Source organism: Melozone crissalis, unplaced genomic scaffold, assembly GCF_028551555.1.
Source record: "Melozone crissalis strain CALT ecotype California unplaced genomic scaffold, PUWL_Pcris_2 ptg000120l_1, whole genome shotgun sequence".
NCBI lineage: Eukaryota > Metazoa > Chordata > Aves > Passeriformes > Passerellidae > Melozone > Melozone crissalis.
In genome coordinates, this window is record NW_026535896.1 from 5,237,258 (window position 1) to 5,248,538 (window position 11,281).

The window sequence follows — 11,281 nt, forward strand, 5'->3', positions numbered from 1 at the left end:
TGGGATGGATAGGGTCCAGTGCCTGATGAGCTGTCACTTCAAGAATCAGCAATTGCAATGTTTCCTTCTGAGAAGAAGTCCAATCCCATTTTATTCTTTTTCTCAGCAAGTCATAAAGGGGAACAAAAGGGTCATTCTGGTTACTAAGAAGTTTATCTGGTCTTTCTATAGGAGACATAGCTACTATGGTTTTCTGAAGGAGAGTTGCTGTAGGTTTAAGTGTTCCTGGAAGCCCTTGAGTTAAAGAGGTCATAATTTCAGGCTTTACAGGTGATTGGATTGGAGATTCAAGACCAGGAATTAATTTATTTTCATTAATCGATTGCAGGCAGCCGGCTTTGTGAATGTTTTCCAGAAGTTGGTCAGGGGTACCGACCAAAGGGTCTCTCCTTTCCAAGGGGTTAAGCCCCTCAGCCCAATGAGCAGTGTGCTGAGTTAGGGACCATGGGATGCGTCTGTCTGCTGTTGTTAGGAACACCCCATGTCCCCAGCACCCACCGGCTTCTTGTTCTGACAAAAGAATCTGATCTCCCCCAGCGAGAGACACTTGGCAAATGTGTTCTGTTTCAGATTTTTGAGGGAGAAGCCCGTACTGCTTTGCAAGTTTTGTTAATTCAGTAGCAGTGTATGGGATTTCTTTAGTGGTTTTCTGTGGGACAAGATCTTCATTATTGATATAGTTGCATTCTGTTTTACTAAGAGGTTTTATGTTATTACAGCAGTGCTTCCCGCAATTTTTCATCAGGGCTAATTCTGTTTGAGAATAATTTTGATTAATGTGAGGAGTTTCTTTGTCCTCTGTTTCTTTTGAGGAATCAGTGTTCTGTGAATTTTTAACATGTTCCTCTCTCAGGGCGGCCCGTAACAAGTTATTTACATTTCTTTCTTCATCCAGCTGTTTTTGCAAAACTTCAACTAGGTTTTGAAGGGAGTCTATGATAGCATTTTCCTCTCTTTTTCGCTTAAAACGAGTTTCTATGGCTGCTGTTAGGCAGGCGCCCAAGACTGAGCAGAGGATGGATTTATTTGTGCCCAGTTTAAATTTTGATTCATGTTGCATAGAAGATATTCTATCAATTACATTTTCTAAGTTAAACCAATTGCAGCTTGCCCATTCTTCTCCCCCTGGAGAAGGTGTGGCATTGTATTTAGCAAGCAGAGCATAAAATTCAGCTTTACCTTTTGCACTGAAGTTTTTAGCCATTTTGTGAGGGGACCAAAGCTACACCAGGGAGTTAACTTAAGTTACACAAATCACACAGCCTTTCCACTGTCCCCTTGCTTCCCTGGGTAGTTGAAGAGACAGAATCAGTCTGGGAGGCTCTGTGAGGTTGCTTCAAATTTGTCTCTTCCTTCCCAGACAGTACAGATACACTCACATGAACACACACACAAATGTTTTTCTTTGTGAGGGGACCAGAAACCTAGAACAGGGAAAAAGCCACTCAGCCTTTGCCGGGCCGCCCCTCGCTCCCTGTGTAGGTGAAGGGACAATATCTGTCTAAAAGGCACTGCTTAGTTACTTCAAGTCTGCCCCTTCCTTTTTAGACAGTCCAGGTACACAAAAGTACAGCAGTAAAAAACAGTAAAAGGTTCAAATTCAGCTCAAAAACAACAGTAACAGTTTCAGATTCAACTCAAATATAACAACAACAACAACAGTATCAATACCAATATCAATATCAGTAACAGCATCAATATCAGGATCAGGAGAAATATCAGTGTCAGTGTCCGTGCCGGTAAGGTCAGTAACAGAAGTGACAGTAACAATTTCCCCTGCTTTTGCACCGAAAAATCTTTTGTGTCAATTCCGAAGCCTGTGTGCTCAATCGAGCGTGAGATTTGGCTTTGGCGTGTGTAGTCTGCGAGAGGTTACAGACTTCACAAAACCTGCAAAATCTCACTGGCTGCTGGAATCCTGTCCGTGACGCCAATTATGTGAAGGTCCGCCCGAAATGAACGGGTGACGAATGATTTTTGGGTGCAAAAATAACCAACAAAGGCACAGGGGCTTTGCAGTAACAAATCAACAAGGTGCAATTTTATTGATTATAACCACAGCTAAATATGCATTAGGTTAAGGGATCCGGGGAAGAGAAGGGTAAGACAAGGAAAAAAGGGAGGAAAGAAGGTCAGGGAATGGGGTATAGCTACCAAAACGTGAGGTCTTCGGGGTCCCGCCGCCGAAACTCGCTGGTACACGTCTTGGGGAGTACTCGAAGGACAGTCGGACCGAACCCCAATATATATACTGTTCTTGGTTGGGGGAAGGGTAGCTGAAATTATGTTTCCATGGAGGGGAGAAGTCCATTGTTTTCATGGCCGAATGCTCACAGGTACGTTAGGTTTTCCCCCTCCCTGAGCTGGGAGGGGGTACAGTCCCAGTCTCTGGAAAGAGGTTGCCGTGGGGGTGCCATGGGCGTGCCATGGGGGTGTCAGTAGGGTGCCAGAGGGGTTCTTGGTTCCTTGATGAGGGAATTCGCATCTCTGTTGGTCCGTCACGGTGGTTGAAGACAGGCAAGAGGGGTCTTCTCATGGAGCGGGGGGGGAGCCACCCCAGAGCTCAGTCCAGCCAGGTCAGGAGTTTGGAAGAAAGTCCAGTTCAATTGCCCAGAAAAGGGCAGCATGCTCCCTTCGAGTACAGCATGGTGTGTTCTGCAAACATCACTTGTGAGCACACTAGATAAGCAGGAGACTTTCTTTCCCAACTGGCTCAGCAGTTTTAACCCTTCGGTAATCTTTTCTCATGACAATTGTGAGGCAAAAAATGAAGGATTTTCGGATGGACTTCTGCAGTCAGCATCTTGCATTTTGTTTCCCTCAGGGAGAATGGTGAACCCCACTGAAAAACCCCTGATGAAATACATGCATGTGAATTATATTGGCAGCGGGTGAGTCCAACAGCAGTTACTCCTGCACAACCATGGGCCAGGTGTTTTTCTGGTGGAATGTCTATCCAATGTGAAGTCAGGCCAGTTGCAAAGATGTTCACAGAATGGGGATAGATTGTCCCATCTCTCAATGCTGCTCAGAATTTGTGAGTGGGCTCAGAAGGCATTGTCAGAGATGCCTTTCTACCGAGGTCTTGCCTGAATCAAGGAACAGGACCTGGAAGGTCTCCTTGTCTCTCAAGTGTGGGACAGCTCTGTGTTAATTTCTTTAGCATTTTTTGTATGTCTCAAAATCATACTGGCACACTAATGAAAAGAGAAGAAACTTGCTTGCCTGAAAGAGCAACCTACGCCCTATCAAAGCTGTGAGATAACAGTTCCCAGGAACAATTCTTTCCCCTGGTTTGAAGAAGGAAACACTGTGGTCCGGATAGGAACCACACCATTTAGACAGTGAAACCCAAGAGGAAATACTAACCTCCCTTTAGAAACTGGACCCCAGTGCTTCAGGAACAGGCCCAGTGCCCATGCACTTGAGAGGAAAATGCATCATCTGCCTTCTGGCAGAGCCCTCCTGCATCCTGCAGGTTTTGACATTTCCAGCAGAGATCTGCTGTGTGGGCTGGCTTTCACTGCAAGATCTAAATGGCTTCTCCTTTCTCTGCTTCTGTTTTGTTTCTAGGGGGTTTGGAGATGTTTATAGAGCACTCGACACTGCCACAGGAGGAGAGGTAAATGTCAACAGCCCCTGCAGGCTCTGCTGCACTCGAGGGCTTTGCCCTCTGGTGTGAGCTGTGGCTGGAGCTTTGGGCAGAGCTGTGCTGAAAAGGCACAAGAAGCACAGACTTGTGCCAGCCCACAGAACACATCTGGGACTTTGTCCCCCTCAGCTGCTGGAAGGAAGGCACGGAGGGCAGCGGTTCCTTTCAGAGAAGGACGCGCTCACTCGCTCTCCATTGCTAAAACAAAGGCGGTGCCTTTGAGCACCTCACTGCTCTTTGGGGCTACAGCTTCAGAGTCCTGGATTCTCATTTCTGGCTGCCAGCAAATCCATCTGAAAGTTACTGGTAGTTCCTTGGCCACCTGCAGTGCTGCACTTGGGAACTGCACGTAGGGAGAGATCTGCAAGGCGTCCCTGAAAGCCCTAAGCCCTGCCCATATCCCAAGAGGTATCCACAGAGTATTAAGGCATGGATTACTTCTTCTGAGTCCCAAACAAAGCAGCAGAGAGTGTGGTCAGAGGTTTGTGGGTGATAACTGAGACACCCCTGTTACCAAGTGGTCAAGGCAAAATGTCAGTGCCCCCACGTGTCCTGTAACTGGCTCCCAAGGGAGCAGAGAAATGGGCTGTTGGAATGTCAGTTCCTAATTACTGCAGTGCCTAATCACAAGGCAGTTTGGCACAGCTCAGCCGTGTCATTGCAAAATCACTGGCTCCACATGCCTTGTGGTCTCGTGCCACCAACCTCTCAAGTTACTGATCTTCAATGTCATTTTAGGTGGCAATAAAAAAAATAAATCTTCAAGGAGTGAGGAGGAAGGAGCTAACCTTTAATGAAATAATGATCATGAAGAGGTATAGGAGTCCCAATGTTGTGAATTATTTAGACAGGTGAGAGGTCATGGTCTTATCCCATGGATGTGTGTTTACATAAAGCAAACATTAGAGGTTAAAAACCCACTTTGGTCAGTGGCAGCAAGTAAAGCTGTTAATTTTTATTTATTCATATTTCTCTACTCATCTCCAATGGATAAGAAGAGAGTGCATCTTGTCTGCATGAGTCTTTCCTGGCACACCTAGTTTGATAATTACTCCAAAATTACTCAATACCCGGATCAGCTGTATTTTCCTAACTCAATAGCCTCAAAGTTCACTGCCTCCACATTTATTTGGGATTGATTTTTTAAAGTTTCTTAAGTGCAGATGAACCATCCTAAAGTGGATTACCCTTGGATTGTTGCCCCTCTTTGCCATTGCTGTGCATGCCAGGAAGACGAGGTGCTTATTTCCAGAAACACCATGCCTGACATGTTTTTTTATCTGGGCTGTTTCTAAATGGCACTTTTCATTTGCGTCCCATCTAAGACATCTCCTTTTTCACAGATGTGTCTTTCTCTTTGAGACTGCACAGATTGCAAACAATGCACAGCCAAGAGGGAATATCTATTCCTTTGATTCTGTCCTTGTCACAAAGGCATCTGGAAATAAGCAACCTGGAAGCAAAAATCAATGTAGCCATGCATGTTCATGTCTACCCTCTTGTTTCCTTCTTTCAGCTACCTTCTGGGCGAGGAACTCTTGCTGGTTATAGAGTACATGGATGGAGGCGTCCTGAGCGATATCGTCAGCCAGACCTGCCTGTCTGAAGATGAGACAGCAGCCATCAGTCGGGAGGTCAGCAATCCCATCTGTGTTTCCAAGGGCTTGGGGAGGATTGTCTGGGAAACAGGGGCTCAGAACAGGAGAGGTTTCATGTGCCAAGCTTTGTTTCTGTGTTGCTGGTATGCTATGGGCAAGTAAAAGCATCTCAAGTGAAAGGCCTACCAGTGCCCCTGCACTCCCTGTACTCAGTGCCAGTACTCTTATCTCCTGCTGTTGTATTCTCGCTCTGTGTCTTGTATTTGTATTTGCTGTTCTCCACCTTGCCTCTCTAAATGTTTGCCTGGAGTCTGTCTTCACTGCATTCCTTGCCTGTAAAAGCAAAGGTGCTGGTGGCAGGATTTGAAACAAACAGCAAAGAAAAAAGAGAGAGACTCGTTTCTCTCAGTCCTCAGCTAAAAAGGATAGGAGTGCAGCCAGAATGCTCTTTGCTTCTGAGCACATGCACTGCAGTAGGAGTCATCCTGGCTGGTTGGCAGGGGACAGCCTACAACAGCAGGTGCTGTTGCTCTTTCAAAAGCTGACGTGCCTTTCCTCAGAAAGGTCCTGCTCTGCAAGTGTTGGAGCAGCAAGCTCTTCCTCTCAGTGGCCATTACTGTTCTGTCATTACTCCCCATTCCCCTGGAGAGGGAATCTTTCAGATTCTTTGTTTCCTTTCTTGTGTGATGAAATCACATCAGTCATTAATGCCCTTCTGTTTCTGTTTTCTCGCTCAGTGCCTGCAAGGACTGGATTTTATTCATTCAAACGTTGTGATCCATCGAGATGTGAAGAGTGACAACATCCTTCTCAAAACTGATGGTTCTGTCAAACTGGGTCAGTATATTCTTGGTCAGGTGCAGCATTCCAGGGATGTGGGTGTGGGGCTGCTTGGAGTGACAGCCAGTTCCCCAGAAAAGGTGCTGGTGGCAGTGCAGGGACCCCTGCTGCGAGCTGAGGGCACAGTTGCAACATGCACAGAGGTAGAAGGAACCACAAGCAGTCAAGAGTGGCCTTGCTCTGTGTGTGTCCCTTCCAGAGGGAGGGAGTTACAAGTCCAAAGTTTCCAAAGAACAAAAGCTACTGCTAGAGGCAGTGTAAAAATTGGGGGGGTTTTTTGGAAGTCACCAATGCCAGGAGATTCAACAGCACAATTTCAAACTTCTACTGGGGAATTCTTTTGCTTGCTTTCCTAATTGCACAGAATTCAAATAAAACCAGTCTTTTGTTTTCTCCTCAGCTGATTTTGGCCTCGCTACTCAGCTCACCCCTGAGCAGAGCAGACGGTGTTCAGTAACCGGGACTCCTTGGTGGATGGCGCCTGAAGTGGTGACAGGTCAACCATATGGCCCCAAAGTGGACATGTGGTCTTTTGGAATTGTGGGAATTGAAATGATAGAACAAGAACCTCCTTACTTGAGTGAAAGTTCTGGCACGGTAAGGAGCAAATACTCACTGATCCCACTGTCATTCTCACCTGTCCCATGTCCTGTGTGCCACTGGACAAAATCCCATTGCCATCTGCTGGAATTACTTCCACCAAGGTCCCTTCCTACAAATGTCCCTGCAACACATCAGCATCTGCTGTACTTTTGGTTGCATCAATGGGGGAATTCAAGCCTTACCACATGCAAACAAACTCCAAACAAACAAAGTGTTCTCAGGCAACACTTTCATTTGAGTTAGTGGTTCCAGTTCTTTTGTCTGTGTAGATGGCCTTAATAACAGGAAAAGAGCATCTTAAGAGTGTCGTTATCTTTCCAGAAATGAAGGAAGGAAACCCAAACCCAACAAAGTTTCTAAAACTGTGGTCTTTAGAGAGGAACCTAACCCTGTGTGCAGTTTCTTCTCATTGGGAAACATGGGCATGAGGGTGTAAAGGCCACAGAGTCTCTTCTGCTTCTTGTGCAGTGCTGCTGAAACACTCAGTGACCGTGTTTCCCTCCTAGCCCAAGCAACATTCTGCACGTCACCAAGCCAGAGCCTGGTGATGCGGAGAGCCTGCCAAAACCTCCCAGTGATTCCTGGCACTTTCTGGGATGGGCCTACCATTCATGCATTGACTTGAGTAGCCAAATTACTAGAGGGTGGCCATAGGGATGGAACCTCTCCTTCTTCTGACCTAGACAATTTTTCTTTTGCTGCAAAAATGGGAAGCTGAAATTTTCAGACTGCTGAGAGACAGAGCTGCAGGTGGCTCCTGTGTGCCCAAGCAGGCATTTTCATCCCAATACATTTGTGCAGACATCTTAATGTGTCTGTGTTGAAGAGGAGATTGTAAATGTTTGTTTCCCTACCTGGGTATTAACTGATGGATTTCCTTTCTTTTCTTACAATTACCATTGTTTTCAAGAACAGCACAAAAAGCCTGATGAGTTTTGTTCTAGGGCACGTGCGCTTAAAGGATCAACAAGCACTGCAGAGATGCCTTTCATGTACTAACCCATGAAATTAGTTAGTATAGCAAAGTCCCTCTTCCAAAAAGCCTCTCAAGCTGGCATGAATCCTCAGAGAAGCAAATGTCCTTTTGCTGATGTAGTTCCCACTAACTAGGTCAGGCAATGAAATCAGCTGCCAAGGCAAGATCTGAGGGATGGTGGAAAAGCTGTGGCTGCATCGGGGTTTGGGTTTTTGGTTGGTAAAGGAAAGTCATCTCTGGGTCTGTGCCAGGGCAGAAGCTGCCACTGAAGAACAGAGGTTAAACAAAGGGATCTGGGAGAGCCTTAGAGATGTGAAAGCAGGAGGTGGAGCCTGGTGTCTCCTTTTTCTCCAGGCTACACACCTGATAGCCACAGTAGGGACTCCACAGCTGCGGCAGCCCAAGCTCCTCTCGGCTTTGCTGCGTGACTTCCTGAGCTGCTGCCTGCAGACAGACGAGGAGCAGCGCTGGTCTGCCAAGGAGCTCCTGCAGGTAAAATGTGAAGGGGCTGCAGGTGAAACAGGGTCTGAGGGATGGGCTCCTCTTCCACTCAAGTCCAAGGCAGCAGATGAGCCCCCTTCCTCCTCACCTCCACTCTTGCTGCTCTTCAAATGAAAATGGTGAGGAATCCTAGACTGGGCTGGGCTGGCAGGGCCCTGTAAAGGTCCTGTGGTGCAAGTGTCCTTCAATGAGCAGGGACCTCTTTAAAGAGATCAGGTTGCTCAGAGCCCTTTGCCACCGGAGCCGGAATGGTTGCAGGGATGGGGCTCCTACAAGCTCTTGGGGCAAGCTGTGCCAGGGTGGCACCATGCTCCGAGTAAACAAGTTCTTCCTTAGACCTACTCTGATTAGATGCCCTTTGTGTTTAAAAATATTTGTCCACATCCTATTGTAACTGGCCCTGTCAAAAAAGATGTCCCCCACTTTCTTCAAAGCCACTGTGAAGTCTTGGAAAGTGTCAATAAAGTCTCTCTGGGGCCTGTCCTTCACAAAACTGAATAACTCCAGCTCCCTCTGCTTTTCCTGTGAGGAGAGGTGCTCTGTCCTCTGACTGTTTCTGTTGCCCTCTTTTGTGATTTGGTGGAGTGTTCAGTTTTATCTAATGGCAAAAGAATTGAAGTAGAGCAATGCGGGTTACAGAGACATGAAATGGTGGTGGAGGAGCCCAAGGAAGCCAGTCCCAGCCTAGGAGTCAGAGATTTGGCTGTGGGCAGGAGGGGCCGTGGGGGGCTCACTGTGAGCCTCTGAGGGGCCCTGGTTTGTGCCCCCCAGCCCACCCTTAGAGGTTTCTGCCATGCAAACAGTGACAGCTTGGAGGGAGTTGTCCCAGCCCCATCTGCTGCCTGGCATGCTCAAGCAGACGGGAACTGTGCCAGGGTTACTGCCAGGTTGTGTGGCAGAGAGGGAACTGCAGGGCCCAGTGCCACTGGGCTGGCCCTGCTGGGAAGGAAGGTGCCATCCAGCACACGATGGGCAGGGCATGGAACGGTAGACACTGCTTTCTGTGTCTGTGGCAATCAGCACACTGCCTGTCTTTCAAAGGCAGGGGCCTATGTGAGTTACTGGAGTTTCCTGAAAGGAAGAAAACCCAGGGACAGAAAGCGCCATTTCTAGAGCACTGGCAGGGTAAAAATCCCAGCATGATGAAGACATCACAATAAACAGATGAGTGGGATTCTGGGCCAGGTTTGCCTGTGATGGCAAGGTCTTGCACATTGGGGATGACTGGGGAGCAGATGGTCCCATTGCTCCTCTTTCTGGGTCTTTCCAGGAATTTGATGTATCCTGATTGAGTCCCTGAAGCAATGAGCTTGGAAAGTAATGGTTCACTGTTCTTTGTTGTATTTTTTTTTCCGGTGGACAGCATCCATTTGTAACTTCAGCCAAGCCACCATTCATCCTGGCACAACTCATCAACTCAGTGAAGAAGATGAATAACCCTAACCCTAAACCCTAACCCTAACCCCTAATCCTAACCTTAAATGCTAACCCAAACCCAAACCCTAACCCTATCCATATCTCTAACCCTTACCCTAACCCCAACCCTAAGCCTAAGCCCAAACCTAAGCCTAAACCTAAGCCTAAGCCTAAACCTAAGCCTAAACCTAAGCCTAAACCTAAACCCAAACTTAAGCCTAAACCTAAGCCTAAACCTAAGCCTAAGCCTAAGCCTAAACCTAAGCCTAAGCCTAAGCCTAACTCTAACCCTAACCCTGGGAGACTAGAACATAGCAATCATGTCAAGATGTTATTTCTGTAACCAATTTGGAGTAGGATTGTAGAGTAGGGTTGCTAAAGAGATTTGTAGCATAGAATTATAGATTAGAGTTGTAATTAATAAAGTTTCTGAAACATCAACTCATTTGGAAGATTCTCCTCCTTCTGACCCCTTCAGAAAATTCAACATTTCCTTCTGAATTACCAATTGTTTTTTATTGGTGCTAAGTCACACATATGGTTTCTTTTGTATGGTTTCATAAGTGAGGAGGGCTCTTCTTCATTCATCCTTACCAGACCACACTGCCTTTGGAATATGAGCCACTGGCTGGTTATGGCACAGCTGTGGTATTTCTAGTTGAGGCAGAAAGGGCAATGGCATTTGAAGGCAAAACCAAAGGAAGAATGAGGCAGCCCAAACACCCTGTGCAGATGCAAGCCTTCAGCTGTGACTGGAGAGCATTGGGGTTCCTGCCACTTGGATTTGGATCCCTAAATGCAATAATCTCTTTGGCTGGAGGAAAGCCTTGCTCAAGTGAGAAAGCAGAAAGATCAGAGAGGGTGCTCGGGAAGGTCTCCTGTGGTGCAGAGCTGCCAGCGCCTGTGAGGTGAGAGCGGGCCCGGTCTTGCCCGGGCTGGAGCCCCAGCAGAGCCCCTGCAGAGGCCGGAGCAGCCTGAGCCCCGGCAGAGGCAGGCTGGAAGGAGGCCCTTGGAGCTGCAAGAGGCAGCAGCCGGGCCCTGGGTGCCTCTTCCTGGGAGCGGGTGAATCCTCTGCTCTCAGAGCCCAGGTGGCAGCTGGCTGCTGCTGAGGGGAAGCGCATCCATGCTGGGCACAGCCCGGCCTGGAGGCATTGGCCATCTGGAGTGTGCCCAGGAGCAGGGAAAGGCCAAGGGCAGCCGCGGGCCGCTGGGCTGGCTGAGGATTCCTCCTCTTCTGCCGGCTCCCCTGCAACTCCTGGCAAAGGCCAGCAGTGTGTGCAGCACTCTGGGCACCGGGGCAGGGAGCCGGGCTGCTCAGCAGGCTGGAGCACAGGGCAGCCACCTTCAGGCCCGGCACTTGTGCCAGGGGAAGCGAGGCCAGCGTGAGGCAGGGACAGCAGGAGCCAGCGCCTCATGCAGCTCTGGGAGGAAGCGCCTGCAATCCTGCAGTTCTGCACTGAGCCTGAGCAAAGGTGTGAGATGCAGAGTGTTTGGCAGAAATATTCAGGCCCACCAGGCCAGCCTGCTTGGTGCTCTGTGGCGCACAGCAAGTGCTGTGTAATGCAGCTTGGAGCTGCTGGGAGAGAGGCAGTCAGGGATGTGCCTGAGGTGTGTCAAGGGGTTAGCTGAAAATGTAATGAGGATAATTGAAAAGTGCAGATGGGTCGAGGGGCCAGCTGGGAATATAATTGGGAT